Source organism: Schistocerca gregaria, chromosome 10, assembly GCF_023897955.1.
Source record: "Schistocerca gregaria isolate iqSchGreg1 chromosome 10, iqSchGreg1.2, whole genome shotgun sequence".
NCBI classification, from domain to species: domain Eukaryota; kingdom Metazoa; phylum Arthropoda; class Insecta; order Orthoptera; family Acrididae; genus Schistocerca; species Schistocerca gregaria.
The window spans coordinates 81,982,142-82,002,805 of NC_064929.1; the positions used below are offsets into that span (position 1 = coordinate 81,982,142).

Sequence of the window (20,664 nt, forward strand, 5' to 3'; positions counted from 1 at the left end):
ATAATCTTCGCAAAGTGCCAGGATCCGACTGAAGCCAAAGAGTCGTAAAATAGTCCTCTCTAGCCGCTCAGCGTCTCCCGCGCTTCCGCCTCCCCCGCTAACCCTATTTCTCTTTCCCGGCAGGCCGCGACCCGCCCGGCCTCGATCGCCACCCCTTCCAACACGCCCTAAGTGATTACTTACTCTCCCTTTACCTACGGTTTACAAATCCTCCTCCGCCGCCTGCGCGGCCTTCTCGCCCGCTCTCCCCCCCCCCCCCCCTCTTCTCACGCGGCCACCCCTTCGGCCGTCGGCCGGCCAGCGCACCTGCCAATCGGCTTTACCACATCCCCACGCGAGGCCACGCCTCCGCCGCTCTGACGTCACCGCGCCGGCGCTCCAATGGCGAGGCGCGGCCGCCACCCCTGCGGGCGCTCCTTCAAGAGATGCTGACCTTTAGCTCTCGCGCCGGTGCTCGAAACGCGGCCCCACACCACAGCCGAGGACACGCGGAGGCTCAAAATGAAGGCGAGGCGGCCGTCGCCTCCCACCCGTTGCTCACCGCTCCGACTCGACACAGAGCCCGAAGCCGTAATAAACCGGATAAAATATTCACGAGCCAACTCGCCGCCCCTCATTTTGCCCCACCCGGCGACCCCTTTCAACACTTCGTAGCTCCTTCCGTGTCCGCTCAAACGACTGTCCATTGTTTCTATACAATCTACACTAAATCTCGAATGCTGAAGTTGGGAGGCAAAAAAATGTATTTGCAATGTAGGAGCACAACTACTCCGTTTTCTCCTTCCTTTATGATTGTCGGCTTTGGGCAACACGGTTTAAATGTATTTGGGCTTGTATCATGTCTTAACTAAAAGAGAAATATAACTGACAAGTGTTTACTGAAATAACTTTGCGAACTGCGTTTCTACAAGGACATCTTAAGTAAGGCTACTGTACGATTTTCTTCGTATTCACAGATTTTGAACGTCAGAGTGTGCATATCAATTTCCTAAAGCAGTACGACGCAAGCTTCGTAAGTAAACAGTCGAAGAAAACGCCTTTAAAGATTAGATTTCCTAATGTCGCCACGTATAAAATACTTCCGGCACTAACACAGTATCTGGTAGCTGGGAGCGTGGCGCATAAATTTTGTAGACACTGGAGTCCCAGGTTCAGTTTTCGTTAACAACAACAATGTCCCTTTTCAGTTCTATTTAAGTTCTATATTATTACAAAACGAAAATGTTAAGTTAACGTATACTATAATTTTTAAATCAAAATAAAAAAAAGGTTCAAATGGCTCTGGGCACTATGGGATTTAACTTCTGAGGTCATCAGTCCCCTAGAACTTAGAACTACTTAAACCTAACGAACATAAGGACATCACACACACCCATGCCCGAGGCAGGATTGGAACCTGGGACCGCAGCAGCACCGCGGTTCCGGACTGAAGCGCCTACAGCCGCTCGGCCACAACGGCCAGCACGAATCTCCTTCACTGGAAATTTTATAGGCTATTTTGTCCCCCTTATGCAGCTAAGTAATAGCAGTACTAATCAGGTCTGTAACGCAGGCGGTAGCACTGAAAGTGTGCGATGGAGATCAGAGTCGAAGAGTCCCACTGAAGCACGACAATAAAAGGACTGCAACGTAGAGCAGTGTCCTTTATGAGATGCCACTCGCAACGCGCCGTGTCGCTAGGCAGATGAGTAGCTGTCACTCAAAGTGATGACGGCCATTGTGAACGGCATGTCCGCAGGCGGCACTAGCCAGCGCAGTTCATCTCACGTTGGGTTCACAATGCCTCCTCTACCGTACGGCCCACAAGCGAAGGAGACCGCCTTTTATTAAAATTCATTCCCGAACCAAATAACACAAACACTGTAAATAATAGTGCTTCATTTTAAACTGACATGACACGCGCGTACCATAACAGACACGCCTCGTTTGATTACGTCAATCGTCAATCGATGCTGGTATCAAGCTGTTACGTGAGAATGGCGGTTACGCTACTTTCAGCGGTCGAATGCAATATCGGCTGCAGAACCGGATCATTGCATTCTGCCACCAGAAAAATACTGAGTTTAGTCGCTTCAAATGACAATATCTCGGTCACAGGCACGACTCATTTCACTTTGCTTCACGATTAGCGTTTCGCTAATCTCGATACGCAAATACTTGTGGAAACGTCACCCATCGCAGCGAAGAGAAGGAAGCCGAAATGACAACTCTTACGAACTGCAAGTAAAGTATTTCGAGATACCTTCGTATGGCAAATTTTGAAGATGTACTATCCTCCTAACCGCATGTGAATAAGATTGCAATATGGTAAGTAAAAGCTACAGAAAAAAACTATATACATCTTTCCTCTTCGCGCCATATCAAAATTAACATGCCGGCCGTTGTGGCCGAGCGGTTCTAGGCGCTTCAGTCCGGAAACGCGCGACTGCTACGGTCGCTGGTTCGAATTCTGCCTCGGGCATGGATGTGTGTGATGTGCTTAGGTTAGTTAGGTTTAAGTAGTTCTAAATTCTAGGGGACTGATGACCTCCGATGTTAAGTCCCATAGTGCTCAGTGCCATTTGAACCATTCGAAAAATTAACATTCCCAAACGATAACGCACTTACGTTTCTGGAGTTCAAAGACACAAGTGCTAAATAACAAGTTACGCTGCAAAATAGAGAAATTTTGACGAACTGTCGCCTTCGTTTCACATGCGATCAAACACGCTCCACAACACGGTATTTCATGTATTATGCAACCACGGCGTAACAACAAATCGCAGATTTTGACAAGACTGGGGCATAAATCGAAGAACCTCTGAAAGTCAAAGTCTACGAAAGCAAGAAATGACTGCCGTGTTAAGCACTTCGCGAGCTGAACCAAGCGTGCACGTCACCGAGCACCGGTACTCATGAACACCTTCAGAAAATCAGGAAATCACACTATTCAAAATAATCCTAAGTGCGTTGCTGATGACGAGGTTTTTGTCGGTCCGAAAGCCGCACCTCTCCACGCTGGTCTGTCTTCACTTCTGCAACATACACACACCTGAGCCTGTTGACCGTAGCCACAAGCCTTGGTCTCCATCTAAAATGCTCATCCCCTTTTTCAGCTGTCCTCCATCACCAAATCAACAATTCCTCGGTGTAGTACCACATCTCGTTGTGCCACAAATTTCTTTTCTCCCCAATTCTATTCAGTACCTCCTCATTAGCTAAGTCATCTACTCACCTAATCGTCATTATTATTCTGTAGCACCACATTCCAAAAGCTTCTATTCTCTTTGTATCTCAGCTGTTTATGGTCCACTTTTCTATACAAAGCGACACTACAAATACTTTCACAAATTTATATTCAGAAATTTATGTTCTATGTTAACAAATTTCTCTTTTACACAGGAGCTTCTGTTTGTATTTCCAGTCTGCATTGAGTATGCTATTTACTCCTCTCATTGTGGCTTATTTTATTGCCCCAACAGTACAACACTTCTATATTCTGCTTCTCATTTCGTAACACCTTCCTCAGCTTTCTACTTATTTAATTTTACTGTACTTCATAATCTCGTCCCCCTCCCCGTCCTTTCTTTACTTCTCTTAATGTTCATCTTTAACCACTTTTCAAGGAACTATTCATTATATTCTCTGATCTTCCAAGTCCTTTGTCGCATCTTTCTCAGTTCCCTCTCAAACTACTTATACCCTTTTACGTTTCTCCGACTCAAAGAACTGTAGGCAACTAGCAGTACAATATGTAGATAACCTTTCGATACTTTTACACTCTTGGAAATGGAAAAAAGAACACATTGACACCGGTGTGTCAGACCCACCATACTTGCTCCGGACACTGCGAGAGGGCTGTACAAGCAATGATCACACGCACGGCACAGCGGACACACCAGGAACCGCGGTATTGGCCGTCGAATGGCGCTAGCTGCGCAGCATTTGTGCACCGCCGCCGTCAGTGTCAGCCAGTTTGCCGTGACATACGGAGCTCCATCGCAGTCTTTAACACTGGTAGCATGCCGCGACAGCGTGGACGTGAACCGTATGTGCAGTTGACGGACTTTGAGCGAGGGCGTATAGTGGGCATGCGGGAGGCCGGGTGGACGTACCGCCGAATTGCTCAACACGTGGGGCGTGAGGTCTCCACAGTACATCGATGTTGTCGCCAGTGGTCTGCGGAAGGTGCACGTGCCCGTCGACCTGGGACCGGACCGCAGCGACGCACGGATGCACGCCAAGACCGTAGAATCCTACGCAGTGCCGTAGGGGACCGCACCGCCACTTACCAGCGAATTAGGGACACTGTTGCTCCTGGGGTATCGGCGAGGACCATTCGCAACCGTCTCAATGAAGCTGGGCTGCGGTCCCGCACACCGTTAGGCCGTCTTCCGCTCACGCCCCAACATCGTGCAGCCCGCCTCCAGTGGTGTCGCGACAGGCGTGAATGGAGGGACGAATGGAGACGTGTCGTCTTCAGCGATGAGAGTCGCTTCTGCCTTGGTGCCAATGATGGTCGTATGCGTGTTTGGCGCTGTGCAGGTCAGCGCCACAATCAGGACTGCATACGACCGAGGCACACAGGGCCAACACCCGGCATCATGGTGTGGGGAGCGATCTCTTACACTGGCCGTACACCTCTGGTGATCGTCGAGGGGGCACTGAATAGTGCACGGTACATCCAAACCGTCATCGAACCCATCGTTCTACCATTCCTAGACCGGCAAGGGAACTTGCTGTTCCAACAGGACAATGCACGTCCGCATGTATCCCGTGCCACCCAACGTGCTCTAGAAGGTGTAAGTCAACTACCCTGGCCAGCAAGATCTCCGGATCTGTCCCCCATTGAGCATGTTTGGCACTGGATGAAGCGTCGACTCACGCGGTCTGCACGTCCAGCACGAACGCTGGTCCAACTGAGGCGCCAGGTGGAAATGACATGGCAAGCCGTTCCACAGGACTACATCCAGCATCTCTACGATCGTCTCCATGGGAGAATAGCAGCCTGCATTGCTGCGAAAGGTGGATATACACTGTACTAGTGCCGACATTGTGCATGCTCTGTTGCCTGTGTCTATGTGCCTGTGGTTCTGTCAGTGTGATCATGTGATGTATCTGACCCCAGGAATGTGTCAATAAAGTTTCCCCTTCCTGGGACAATGAATTCACGGTGTTCTTATTTCAATTTCCAGTAGTGTATTTTATCCGTGATATCTTCAAAACTTCAAGTATTTAAGGAGGTATGCCATATTCATACTTGAGCAAAGTGATACAGTACACGACCAGCATCATTACTCATCAAAGCAGGATAACGAAAGGGCTGAAGAGGACTAAAAGAGGAAGCGCTTTTCAAGATCGGTAACATGCCTTTCGATATTCCTAAACGGTCTGAACCAGTCATCTTCCATGTACCGTAGCTTCATGTATCCAGGTCCGTTATTGGACAATTAGGTCCCGAAAACACGTTACGCATCATGGTTGCAAAGGGCATGTCTGGATGACTGCTCACCAGGACCAAGGAATGCAGCCTTTTATCTTAAAGTAGTTCTTAGTTTCATGAACAGGTTCGTTGATGGCGAATCCACTGTCTGGAAAGTCTGCAAAACGGGCGGCACAGCAGTGTACTGACCACGTGCCCCTCCATACTGAACCCGCACGACGCCGCAAGCTAGAGGATGACACGGCAGCCGGAAGATGTCCTTGAAGTTTCACTCTGCAGCGAAGTGTGCGCTGATATGACACTTCCTGGTAGACTGACACTGTGTGCTGGAAAGAGCCTCGCCGCGCGGTTAGAGGCGCAATGTCACTGACTGCGCTGCTCCTCCCGCCGGAAGTTCCAGTCTTCCCTCGGGCGTGTGTGTGTGTGTGTGGGGGGGGGGGGGGGGGGTTTATTGGCATACGCTATTTTAAGTAGTGTGTTAGCGTAGGGACCGATCACCTCTGCAGTTTGGTCCCTTAGGAACTCTCACACATTTGAACATATGGACCGTGACTCGAACTCTAGACCTTCGCCTTTTGCGGGGAATCGCTCTACCAACTGAGCTACCCAGCGAAGACTCACGACCCTTCGTCACAGCTTTATTTCCTCCCGTATCTTATCTTGCACGTAACAGCCTTCACAGAAACTCTGCTGCGTAACTTCCAAGACTAGTGTTGCGAGTTAGGCTTGCAAGTACGCAGGGGAGCTTCTGTGAAGTTTAAAAGGTAGGAGATGCGGTACTGGCGAGGAAGAGTCGTGATCCGTGTGCTTGGGTGGCACAGTCCGTAGAGCACTTTCTGCGAAAGGTTGAGTTTCCGAGTTCCGAGCCTCGGTCCGGCACACAGTTTTAATCTACCAGGATGTTTCAAACAGATTTAAGTCTTCTGAGGTTTCCATACACCACGACAGGCGAATGCCGGAACGGTTCCTTAAAAAAGTGGCGTCACACTTCTTTCTCTCCCTTAGCCAGGTTCAAATTATTTCGTAGTTAAATGCCAAACAAAAATTTCCATCGCGTGCACGTACATTCTTAAATGAAATCATGGAAGATACATAATTCTTATCGCCAAACGAAATTTACGGTTAAAGAAAAGCTTTTTACTGGCAACAAAGGACACAAACCAAAGATGAATTAAAATAAGACTACATGTAGCCCATTCAAAAGTTGGTAGGAGAAGAAAGTAATACAGCCTCACTTACCAAAAATCATTAACACAGTAGCGGGCCGCTTTATTGTCGATCTGAAACAAAAGAGAACAGAACACTGAGTTACTCTGGGTTAATTCAGTATAAGCATCGTCGATTCCAGTCTCCATTCATAACCAATAACAGCGGGTCTCCAACTGTCAGATACAAAACCGTAGAAAAGCTTTAAACATTAAAGATACGGTAAGACTTTCGACGTAACGGTCGCTAGAATAGACAGATGCTCGTTGAACTTTTAACCAATGAATACAGCGCACACATCCGACACAAATCAATGCCCAAACGCTACTCTCATATCTGCATACGTTAGTTTAATCAGGCTGAAAGATGCTTACACTTATGCTGAGAAATATCACAAGGGAACTACACTTAAATAGAATTCAACATAAGCGATCCACATGGGAAGTGGCCACTACAGGTTGTGTGTTTCCGGAATCAGACTACTGCAGTAATGGAATCTGGACGACTAAAGAATATAGTTTTCCCGTATTGGAACAAACACGACGTAGAACGTTGTTCAACAACAAAAAATTCCCCAGCGCCACCACACTTGTAGGTGTCACTTTTATGGGCAGGACGTCTCTTCATCTTCATTACATCTCAGAAGGAACTGTCACTTGGTGCAGTTTTCTTTTTCCCCTGATTACCCTCCAGACTATGTTGTTCTATCCTGTAATATGCAAATATTTCATAGAAGGTGCAAGACAAGAGTACAGTGACTTGACCCAGAGAGATCAGCGCCTGATTTAATGTCGCAAAGCGCCACGTACATCTTCGACAGCGATTGACACGGTCCCTTGACCTCGAATTGTAATGGGACAGGGTACCATATAAAACTAAATAAAATGCTTAGAGGTACTAAACGAAATGTAGGAAATCTCCACCTAAAACTAAAAGAAATGCCAAAAGCATTCCTTTATCTTCAGTGTGCACACAAGGACTGCAACTCAAGAAAATGAATACCGACAGATGATGATATCACTCGAACTGAAATTGTCAGGGAGTCAGTAAGGGCAGAGGAAAGGAAACGACCCCTGCACTACACAGAAAAAGGCACGAACAGTCACCGGCTATCACATTACTCTGGCCGTAGCAGCAGTCTGTGGCTTTCTTGAAGGCGGCGGTATATCATTTACCACGGCTGCAGCCACTGAAACAGAACACACTGATGAAAAAACGTTACCACCTGCTTATTAGTCGTTGGTCCATCATTAAAAACAATGCAGCAGCAATTCTGCGCGACGTGGATTCAGGTTTCTGGAGGTATGAGACTGTAGATGTTTACACACTACTCGCGACAATTCTGTAAACCATGGGCCGATGGCTTGTGGGTGCGAAAATGGCGCCACATGTATGTTCCAGCAGGTTCAGATCAGGCGAATTCGGAGGCCAAGACATTAATTCACTATACAACGCCTCAGACCACAGTAGCAAGATTGTGGCCTTGTGACACAGACAGTTACCACGCTGGAGGAAGCCATCAAACATGAAAGGGTGCAGGTGGTCCGCAAAAATGTTCACGTAGCTCAGTCGTCGACTACTACCACACGTCATAAGGAAGGCCAGGCCCTTGCCCCCACACGCCACAACGCGTCCGTGGTGTGCAACGTGTTTCGAACAGCCGTCCGTCTCAATGACGGCGTATCCGGGAAAGACCATAGGCATGTTGTAACAAGGAGCATTATTCCACCAGGTAATGAATAATGAGCGTATGGCATTGGTGGTCGGGAGACCCCTCGCGGGGCGGTTCGCCCGCCGCCCCACAAGTTCTTTAACGCCACTACGGCGACTTGTAAGTGACTGAGGATGAAATGATGATGAAAGACACACAACACCCAGTCATCTCGAGGCAGAGAAAATCCCTGACCCCGCCGGGAATCGAATCCGGGACCCCGTGCGCGGGAAGCGAGAACGCTACCGCAAGGCCATGAGCCGCGGACATTCCACCTAGTAATAGGTCGACATTGCTCCACGCCCAATATTGATGATGCTGTGGCCACTGCAAACATTTGGCGATAACGATGGTCAACATGGGAACCGACGGTGGCCTTTTGCTACTGAGCTCCACGTTCGACTAAGTGCGCTGTACCATGTGCTCAGACACACTTGTGCCTGCACCAACATCGTACTCCGGCGTCGTATTTGGCAACCCTGCTTCACAGAGCGGTTGAGACACCCACTTCCACATTCTGTGACGAGGTGTAGACGTCCAACACCTTGTTGTTTGCGCGTTGTTCCACAGTGCTCCAACCGCTTCCCACACATGTTCACGACAGTAGCACGAGAACAGCCGACCAGCTGCGCCGTCTGAGATAATCATTCCCTGGCCACAGACCATAATCTTTCTTCAAGTCGTAGATCTCCCGTTTGCAGCCAGTGTCATCACCAGAAAGTGTCTGCCACGCGTATACAATGATGTGACAAAAGTCACGGGATAGCGATACGCACATATAGAGATGGCGGTAGTATCGCGTACACAAGTGCATGGGCGGAGCTGTCATTTGACCTCAGATGATTCGTGTGAAAAGATTCCCAACATGATTAATGTCACACGACAGGAAAAACAGACTTTGAACGCGGAATGGTACTTGCAGCTAGACCTATAGGACAGTCCATACCGGAGATCGTTAGGGAATTCAATACCAGGTGTACCGGTATGAAATGAGCGTTAAAATACAAATTTATCAATACGGAACATTTGTTGTGAACGAGCCTTATTTTTTTTTTGTTTGATTGGTATGACATCTGTCAATGATATTTAGTATACATCAAGTCATGGAACAAACAACATCGTATGTTCTCATCCTGTTAACGATGTGCCGGTCGGAGTGGCCGTGCTGTTCTAGGCGCTACAGTCTGGAAACGAGCGACCGCTACGGTCGCAGGTTCGAATCCTGCCTCGGGCATGGAAGTGTGGGATGTCCTTAGGTTAGTTAGGTTTAATTAGTTCTAAGTTCTAGGCGACTGATGACCTCAGAAGTTAAGTCGCATAGTGCTCAGAGCCATTTGAACCATTTTGTTAACGATGTCGAATTTTGTACCAGAAAGTGATGATTTACGGAAAGCATTAATTTTTTGTTTTCATTTGAAGAAAAGTGCTGCAAAGTCGCATCGAATGCTTGTCGAGGCACATGGTGATCGTGCTATATCAGAGGGACATGCAAAAGATAGTTTCAACTGTTCAGAAATAATGATTTTAATGTAAGAAATGAAGAACGCGAAGGCCACCAAAAAAGTTCGAAGACGCCGAATTGCAAGTAATATTGGATGAAGATGATACGTTGAGTCAGAAGCAAATGGCAGCAATGCTAAATGTTGCACAACAAACAATTTCTGGCCGTTTGAAAGCTACGGGAAAGATCCAAAAGTGTGGAAAATGCGTGCCACATGAATTGAATGGAAGACAGATGGAAAACCGAAAAACTATTTGTCAAATTTTGCTTCAAAGACATGAAAGAAAATCAATTTTGCATCGAATTGTTACTGGCGATGAAAAATGGATTTATTTTAACAATCCTAAACGGGAAAAATCATGGGTTAATCCGGGACATCCATCAACATCGACTGCAAAACCAGATCTATTCGGCAAGAAGACAATGCTCTGTATTTGGTGGGATAAGAAAGGTGTGGTGTAATATGAGCTTCTAAAACCCGGTGAAACAGTGGATACTAATCGCTACAGAAACAAATGATCAACTTGAACTATACATTGATCGAAAAAAGACCAGAATGGGCCAGAAGACATAGAAAAGTAATTTTTTTTACACGACAATGCACCTGCACACAAAGCAAAACTGGTTCAGGACACAATCAAAACACTCGGCTGTGAGTTGCTACCCCTCCCACCGTATTCACGAGACTTGGCCCCTTCCGACTACCATTTGTTTTCATAAATGGGACACGCATTGGCTGAGGAACACTTCGTTTCCTTCGAAGAAGTCGAAAATTGGGTGTCCGATTGGTTTGATTCAGAAGACGAACATTTCTATTGGCGTGGTGCCCACAAATTGCCAGAAAGGTGCTCAAAATGTATAGAAAGCAATGGTCAGTACTTGAATAAAATGTTTTTACTTTTCAATTCAAAATTAATGTTTCATTTTCACCAGAAAAAACGCTCATTTCATACCGGTACACCTGGTATTCTGAGATTCACTGTGTGAACAGAGTGCCGAGAATACGAAATTTCTGACATAACCTCCGATAACGGACAACGTTGGGGGCGACAGCCGTCACTTAACGACCGAGAGCAGAGCCATTTGCTCAGCTGTCTGTCGTAGCAGACGAGCAACACTGCTCGAAGTAACCGCAGAAAATAATTTTGAGACTTACGGCGAAATTGACCGTTAGGGTAGTGAGGCGAAGTTTGGCGTTAATGGACTATGGCAGCAAACCGCACAGCATCGCCTGCAGCGTCTCTCCTGGGCTCATGACAATATCGGTAGGAACCTAGACCGCTGGAAAACCGAGGCTTGGTCATACGGGTCCTTATTTCTTTTGGTAAGAGCCGATAGTAGGGTTCGAGTGTGGCGCAGATTCTACAAAGCCATGGAACCAAGTTGTGAACAAGGCACTGTGCAAGCTGGTGGTGTGGTTCCATAATGGCGTGCGCTGTGTTTACATGAGTGGATTGGGTCCTCTTGACTTGTGATGTTCAGCTGCTTGCACACCATTTGTTGCCATTCGTAGACATCATGTTCACAAAAAACGATGGAATTTTTTGGATGAGAATGTGCCGTGTCACCAGGCCGCGACTGGTTTGAAAAACATTCTGGGCAGTTCGAGCGACTAATTTGGCCAACCACATCGCTTCCCATGAAACCCATTGAAAATGTATGGGGCATAATCGAAAGGTGAGCTCGTGCACACAATCTTGCACCAGCAACACGTCCTCAATTATAGACCGCTACAGAGGCAGCATCGCTCAATATTTCTGCAGGGGACTTCCAACGATTTATTAAGACCCTGCCACGTCGAGTTGCTGCAGTACGCCGGGCAAAACCAAGTCCGGCAGGAGTTTAGGAGGAACCCCAAAACTTTTGTCACCTGAGCACGTACTTTCCTCTTCATATCGCGTGCCTGCAACACTGCCAGGGTCGTCAGCGTAATTTACGTATACAGCTGAGCTCTTGCAGTGGTTCACCGCGCAGTGCGCTAATTTGGCAATCATTTGCCAGTGCGTTCTGCTCACGATTGACGTTTTGTTTCTTATATTATTGTTCCCCATTATCAATGGCGTTGCTTGTTAACTGAATATTCCTTCGCGTTGTTTTCCTTTCTCCCAGTACCATTAGCCATACAACATCGGACACACTGTCTCTCATCAGAGACTGAGGAACCCATTTCTATTTTTGGCTCAACGACATCTATCGATACGTATGGCACAACTGGACAATCCAACATAAAAACACAAACTTTTTTTACACGTTGTAGTAAATGGCATTGCACTTTCAATGTATACAGACACAGAACAATTCATATTAACGCACCGAACAAACAAATCAGTATCCCCTTCCGCCCTCCCCCTTTTAACACCCCAACGGCCCCCTTAAAGTCAATTAAGACAGAATATCATAATATGAAGTAGGGAAAAGTTATATTGGCAAATACGGCATCTTTGCCGATAAGCTAACACCAAGAAGTTTTGATAACAACAACATTATACATCACTGAGAGTTTTTGTTATGGAAATAGGAGGAAGAAACCTCAGATTTAATTAATGGACAAATATCCAAGCGATAATTGCAATTAATATATTGAAAGCTAACTCCAAGGTGATGTTAGAGATAACTTTTATGTGGAAGAGAGTAGTAAGCCCAAGGAAGAAATTCAATGCGCCTACAATACTCTTTCACAGAAGAAGTCGCTTGCTGGCTCTCGTCCTGTAAAGACGTGCGAGAACAATTCTTGTCTTAGTTACTGAGAGTGCGGAACGCGACGAGATTGTTTTGCGTTCAGAAGTGTTTCTTGCGTGAAGTGATTCACGAACTTCGAAAACTGATTTTCTAAGCAGAACCAGGAACTGATAGACGCGTTTAACCGTGCGTAACGGGTTAATTGTGCCTTACTGACGAAACTAGTGAATATTGGACTTGACTTTCAAATATTTGGAACTAAAAGAAGAGTGGATAGTATATCAAAGGACAACACTCAGTCTCGAGTAGGACACAATTACACGACTTCACGAAGATAATACAATTACGCTGAAGAGTCAAGTTGTCGAAATTGTCAAACTTAATTTTAATAGAACTGACTTTACCAACCAACTGCGTGTGCGTGTGGTGCAAAAGTTATAAAGTATATAGTGGCCAAGGAACAATAAACTGTTCGTTTCAAGTGAAATATCCAGCGTGGCCTACATTATTAAGTGATTTAATCAATGATAGTTAACCAACGACTGTTCTGCTGGGACAATTTAATCTGGATATCAAAATACCTACTTCATTAATGGAAAAGAGAACTTTTGAGCAATTTTTTTTTTTAACATTACGGCGTAGGTTCACTCAGACGTGATCAAAGAGTATCTGTGGATCTCGCTTTGTACAGGTTCAACTAGTCCATAGCAACGAGCCAACAACGTACGAGAAGACTGATAATTACAGTGTTTCCTCGTAATTGGTGTGTACGATGCGGATAAGATTTAACAACTACTACATATCCCGGCAATGAATAATTCAATCTTAAAGAAGCATCCATCGCACGAGTCACGCATGTCTCTCTGCCGTTCAACAACGGGGACCTACGTCATCGCGCATCGTGTCTCAACACTGCGAGAGCTGTGGCAGCAGCAGCTCTACGGCGTCGACAATATCAGCACGCTGTTTGAGTGCGGGGACGCCACACCCCCTCCAACTAGACACTATGCTAACAAACTGTAACACTGACTCCAATCGGCAAGGCAGTAAATAAAAATTCTTCATGTATAACGCATCAAGCTGAAGATACTCACTGACGGTTAGATTCCGTCGAGCTACAGTACCAAATTACGAGATTACTTATAGTTACGTTCCACGCGCTGTTCCAAACAGTCCCAGACATTTTCTACGGGATTTAGACCGGGTGATTTAGAGGGCAAGTGGGGTGCGATTGGGTGCATGACTGTCAGTGAAACCAAGATCGTAATCGTGCAGCTGTATGAACACGGCTATTATCTTGGAAGATGCTAGTGACCACGGCATATTCATTCCGAAGATATTCAAGAACGGGCAACACTTGGTCATACAGAATGTTGAAAAACACCATCAGCTAAATGATGTGGATCCTAGTCACCGTAAGAGGAATGCCGCCAAAACATCACAGAACCACCTCTCTGGCTGAACTACACCCTACACACAATGCTGATTAAATTCTGCCGATGGAGTCTATCTTGCATCATGTGGCAAGAGGCAAAATCGCTACTCGCTGGACCACACTACACGACTCCAGTCAGCTACTCTCCGGTTTCTGTGTTCTTTGATCCACTGAAGACATGCACCTTTTTGCTCTACTGTGGGCAATGGCGTTTTGCGGAGTATGCGATTCCAAACGTCCATCAAGTGCAGTTCCATTCATAATGTTCACCTAAAACTGGTTGAGATGGAACTGCATTAACTGACGGTAGAAATAGCTGTCGTGTTTGGAACGGATTGTGACTGACAAGGCGAGACATGCTTTTCACGTCGGATAGCACATTCAGGTGAGCACTGTCCTTATGAGCGTAATATGGCTGCGAATGGTACACCATTCCTCGTAGAAACGATGGACTGTCCGCTTTCATATACCAACAAATCACGTAATTTCGGTCACCATGGTTTCTATCTGCATTCTGGCAACGTCTCCATCTTACAGTGCATTGATTCCATACATCCGTCTAACAAATGCACGCCATGGGCTAACACAACCGTCTGGTACCATATGTACAATACTGCAGTGGTAAAAAAGTACCAACGTGGTACTGGCAATATTCATGCGAGTATAGAAGGAGAATAGTAATGGGCTGAGGTGAAAGTTGCAATATGTGCCGGATGAGGGAGACGTACAAGACTAGTCCGTGCAGCCGTGGTATATGTGGTGTAAAAGATAGCGAATCGACCTAGTAAGCAGAATATCGAAGTTCGAGTCCTGGCGCTGGTACAAATTTCAATTAATTGCCATAGCCTACATCATTACTGCTGCATTACAATTTATCGATAAATCGATTAGCCAGGTGGAATCGTTAGTTCTAAATTTCAGTGCTCTTCCAGTGTCCTGGAAGACGTTATTTTCCGAGCATAGAGTCACGTCGACTTGGAGAAATATTGAAGCTGCAGACATACGGGGTAAATGTACGTTCCAGTTTCAAAACACTGGAAAAAAACACTGCTCAGTATATTACCGAAGAAATGGGAAACGTTAAGAAAACAATAACACTAAAATTTAAGAAACTTTCTTCCACTACATGACGCTGTAAGCGGCAGAATACGAAAAATGAAAGTCGCGAGGTATACACATCTGTTCCTCAGTTTGCGTCTCACGCGCTCTGCGTGACTGCCTCAATGCATTCTCGTGCGCTGCTGGTAAAGCTCTTTTACAATAATGGTGACAGTGCCAGTGGAGCTTGTAAATTCCGGACACTCAATGACATGGAAAAAGGCATTGGTCCGATGTCTGGTGTGGGTCAGGAGAAAATTATTACAGCTTTAGAAAGGACAGGTTGTTTTGAAGTTCAGTGTGGCAGAGGGAGGGAAGCAGCTCATCGAAGATATGGCCATAGCGCTGTAGGAGAGATCGGGCGGTGGCGTGCATCCACACAAGCAGTGCACGGAGAACTGCCCGAACGTTGGACATGCCTGCGAGCACGGTGCATAAAATTCTAGAAAACATCCTGCATTGCTATCTACACAAACCACCCACGTTCAGGAGTTGCTTCCTGCTGGCCTGCCAGCAAGGCAAAAGTTTATAGAATGAAATTTTCACTCTACAGCGGAGTGTGCGCGGATATTAAACTTTCTGGCAGATTAAAAGGGTAATCCGGATCGAGACTCGAACTCGGGACCTTTGCCTTTAGCGGGCAAGTGCTCTACCAACTGAGCTATCCAAGCACGATTCACGTCCCGTTCTCACAGCTTTAATTCCGCCAGTACCAGAAAGGCAAATGTTCTGAGTTCGAGTCTCAATCCGGCACAAAGTTTTAATCTCCCAGGAAGTTTCAAGACAAACGTTCGCTCTGGAATTTCTTGCTCGCATGAAGGTGGATAACGAATGGCCGTCGAACATTTTGTGACAAACGAACCCCCATTTCCATCTCCAAGGACATGTCACTACGCAGAACTGCAGAATATGTGCAACGCAAACGCCACATGTATACCAACCGGAATTATTTTATTCTGAAAAGGTGACTGTGTAATACGGATTGACGGCTTCGTTTATCTTTAAGGCCGTATTTTTCGAGATGAGACTTGCAGGTCCTATTTCCTGTCACTGAAACTTATTAAAGTCTTTTGTGAACCAGCATCAATCCATTTTTATGCAATGTGGCGCTCCTTCGCCCATTGCAGAGCGAGTGAAGCCGTGCCGGGACACGGTAACTAGAAACTTTCTGCGGTACACACACCACTGGAGTACACGGTCATGCAGGAGTAGGTGGTGAAATAGGTGCATAATGTCTTCCTCTGCCGGCCGGTTAGGCCGAGCGGTTCTAGGCGCTACTGTCCGGAACCGCTCGGCCGCTACGGTCGGAGGTTCAAATCCTGCCACGGGCATGGATGTGGGTGATGTCCTTAGGTTAGTTAGGTTTAAGTAGATCTCAGTTCTAGGGGACTGATGACCTTAGATGTTAGGTCCCATAGTGCTCAGAGCCATTTGAACCATTTTGTCTTCCTCCTTGTTGGTACGACGGACACCACTTATTGTTTCACAAGGTTCTGATATGCTGCGGCACGTCTTGCAGTAAGTCTGATAAAGGAAGCGTGTTCCCGTGGGGGATGACACTGTTAGCGAGAATCTACATCTACATCTATACTCCGCAAGCCACCTGACGGTGTATGGCGGAGAGTACCTTGAGTACCTCTATCGGTTCTCCCTTCTATTCCAGTCTCGTGGATAGAAGGACTGTCGGTATGCCTGTGTGTGGCCTCTAATCTCTCTGATTTTATCCTCGCGGTCTCTTCGCGAGATATACGTAGGAGGGAGCAATATACTGCTCGACTCCTCGGTGAAGGTATGTTCTCGAAACTTCAACAAAAGCTTGTACCAAGCTACTGAGCGTCTCTCTTGCAGAGTCTTCCACTGGAGTTTATCTATCATCTCCGTAACGCTTTCGCGTATACTAAATGATTCTGTAACGAAGGGCGCTGCTCTCCGTTGGATCTTCTCTATCTCTTCTATCAAACCTATCTGGTGCGGATCCCACACTGGTGAGCAGTATTCAAGCAGTGGGCGAACAAGCGTACTGTAACCCACTTCCTTTGTTTTCGGATTGCATTTCCTTAGGATTCTTCAAATGAATCTCAGTCTGGCATCTGCTTTACCGACGATTAATTTTATATGGTCATTCCATTTTAAATCACTCCTAATGCGTACTCCCAGATAATTTATGGAACTGCTTCCAGTTGCTGACCTGCTATTTTGTAGCTAAATGATAAGGGATCTTTCTTTCTTTCTATGTATTCGCAGCACGTTACACTTGTCTACATTGAGATTCAATTGCCATTCCCTGCACCATGCGTCAATTCGCTGCAGATCCTCCTGCATTTCAGTACAATTTTCCATTGTTACAACCTCTCGATATACCACAGCATCATCAGCAAAAAGCCTCAGTGAACTTCCGATGTCATCCACAAGGTTATTTATGTATATTGTGAATAGCAACGGTCGATAATTTCATTGCCTCTGACAGCATGATGCCATTTAACAGTTCGGCATGTTGAATGCTTAACTTATGTGGCCATGCATACTGAACAGTAAGGATGGTGTGATGTGTAAATCACACCACAGCCATCGAATTGCGATGTTCTGACGTCTTAGGTGTGGAATTTTTTTTTTAATTTCATAACGTTTGCCCCCCTCCTTCGATAATACTCAGTCGCAGCTGACGTCATTTTGCGCGGCAGTTCGTTCTAATTATACCCGCCCTGTTGGAGCCGCCCTGTGCGGTGCACCGGCCAGCCCGCCGTGTCCAGCTCCTGGCGACGCACAGCCGCAGGTTAGCGGCCGCGGCTACACCGACCGCCGCCTACGCCCTCCCGCCTGCTGAGCTCACGCCGGCACAGAGTACAGACGATTTCACGCTCCACGGCGGTCGAGCTGTTTCACAGCCGACTGCCGCTGGCCTGCCAACACTACGGACGCTTTGATCGGCGCAATCCGGGCGCGCAAAATCGCCAGCGCTCGTCCAGCATTTCAGTGGACGGAAAACAAGGCGAGCCCTTATCCTTCGGCAGCGCACTGGCGCTACACTGCCATTAACGACTCTCCTAGATCTCAGAGTGTGTGTACAACGTGAGGCGAAGCTTGTCCGAAGGCAACCAGTTTGGTTTGTAAATACAGTAATGGTCAATAAATCACTTATGAGCTGCCTCGTATAATGCTGCTATACACAAAACTGGCTATTTACACTCCCAAGTGGAAATCGAGTCAACCTGTGACTACCTTCTTAGAAGCCGCGCCATTTTGGTAACTATCAGCTCCTCACCAAAACCGTCGTATACCGCGTTTGATGACAGCCCTAAAAGGAATGAAGTTAACATTTAACGCACACTCGACACAGAGGTCACCTAGTGACTGAGCTTTAATTCTGGTCCGGAGAGATGAAGAAACAATGAGCCTATAAGTCTATTCACCGAGAGCTGGGACGAAACGAACAGCGTCACGTGAGCGACTACGCTCGTTTCCAGACAAAGCATTCGGTGTTCACGTGATACGTAGGGGTGTGGAAAATCCTTGACGCACGCTTTGCAGCTGGCGGCGTTCGGCTGGCTGCCGAGCTGTAACAGCGGACCGTGAGAAACCTGGGCAACAATGGACGAAATAAATTTAACAATAATGTTAAACTGAGTTCATTCTGTCGACGCAGATTTATTTTCATTCAGGTTGCTAACAAAACGCTCCATTCAAACAAAATTAATTGTTAATTTTAATACCAGTAACAATAATGATAAAGGACGAAACAAGGTTCACTCTGTCGAACTTTAACTGTTTTCATTGAGGTTTATAACAAATCGCTCCGCTCTCTCCTCTATAATGCAGTCTAATTTCCATATCTGAGATTCCACTTTTTCTATGACATGGAGGACGCACTTGTTCCAATCCTCTGCAGTCACATTTCTTATTGACTCTTCTAGCAGTACCTTAACTTCCGGCATTTTGTATGTTTTGTTTTTCGCAGCAACATAGCCTTTGATTCTGGCCCACACTAACTCGATGGCGTTTAATTCACAGTGGTACGGATAAATTCTGAGAACAGTTTTCCCTGCATTCTTCGCCATTTCATCTATTGCGTATTCGTTGTGCGCTGTTCTGTGATTTTAACTATATCTAAAAGTTCTTTCTTCAGCAAACCGTCGTCGAAATCGGTATTTTTAGATTTTAGTCACTCTGATATTTCATGCTTATTGGAATTCGCACTGCGAACTTTTTCTTCTCTCCGAGAATGGTACGGCGCGTTATCAAGAACAATAACTGCATTTTCCTGAAGCCGACGAAGAACATCTTGAAACCACTTCTCGAAGGTTTCGGCGCACATCTCCTCATGATAATCTCCACTTTTCTTGGATTCGAAACTCCGCAGACATCCTTTAACGAACCCTGTTTTGCTGCCAATGTGTGCGATAATCAGACGTTTCCCTTTACCTGATGGGCCCTTGCTTTCGGTGGATAATCCGGACAAAAAGGCTTGTTTTGAGGAATTTATAGTGTCATCTACCCAGATGTAACTTCGGGTATGTCCTGCGTTCACCCACGTCTCGTCCAAATAGTAAATGGGTCTGCCTTCATATCTCAAGCGTTTAATGGTTCGACGATAACGCCGCCTCCATAAAATGATGTCATCCCTGTATATTAGCATGCTATCGCGCCCACGCCGGACATATTTCAAATTCATTTCTTTCAATAACTTATAAAATTTACTTCTCCGAAAATTGCCCAGATCTGCACCTTGGTTCACGACTGTCAATTGTTGGCAATTAGTTTCGAAAAAAAATTCGTGTACTTTCCTTCGTATCGCACTTCTATCGAAGTCATCAACACTTTCAGAAAGTTTCTGTTGTAATTTTCCTTTCTTGGGAGACTTCAAAGAGTGTGTGGCCTTGTACTCACTTATCACACGATACACTGAAGAACGTCCAACACCTGTAACTGCAGCTGTTTCCGAAACAATGTCACTCACCCACTGCTGTGGATGTAACAGTGCCGTTTTATACACATTAAGCACAATGCGCTTCTCAGAAAAACTAAATGATTTCTTCTTTGGTGGACTCAGAACTGACACGTCGACCTCCTCGTTGAATTCGTGGATGCCATAATGATGCTCATATAAATAGTGAATGCTCAGTGTGACTACAAACACACATACTTACTCTAAAATTCAACAACTAGTCTTTCAAGCGTCTTTACAGATGAACTTAAGATATCCTGAATTCGCCGCTGTACAGCACCCACTAACGAGCTCACACCTGCAACTGAGACGGCTGCACTGACAGCGCCACGCCTGCGAACCTCACAATGCATCGCTCATATAGGACAAACGGTTGCACCCATCGCATTCGAAAAAACTACAAAATTAAATTCAAACTTTTCTCGCTTACACCCTCCACAAAAAAAAGTTTAAAGGGGAAAAGTTTGTAAAAAGTTTAAAGGGGAAAAGTTTGTCGCGTACTATATTTCGGATGATGACTTGATAAAAGTTATGCGTCAGACGTGAGATTTTAATTTATTACTGACTCTATTGGGCAGAAAATTTTCAGATGTCATCAACATATAGTACTGAAGGCAATTATAAAATTATTTTGCTGTGCGACACACAGTTTAGGAGATATGGCGTGATA

General features: G+C 46.1%; 1 protein-coding gene across 26 annotated transcripts in view; it reads right to left on the reverse strand.

Moving 5' to 3' along the window:
- The window catches only part of LOC126293318 (poly(rC)-binding protein 3), a 559,120-nt gene that overhangs the window by 354,383 nt on the left and 184,073 nt on the right, over nt 1-20,664 (reverse strand). For all 26 annotated transcript variants that reach the window (XR_007552268.1, XM_049986501.1, XM_049986504.1 and 23 more), the window contains exon 2: nt 6,662-6,702. The gene's annotated coding sequence lies outside the window, so the exon portion shown is untranslated. The remainder of the gene's footprint in view (nt 1-6,661; nt 6,703-20,664) is intronic.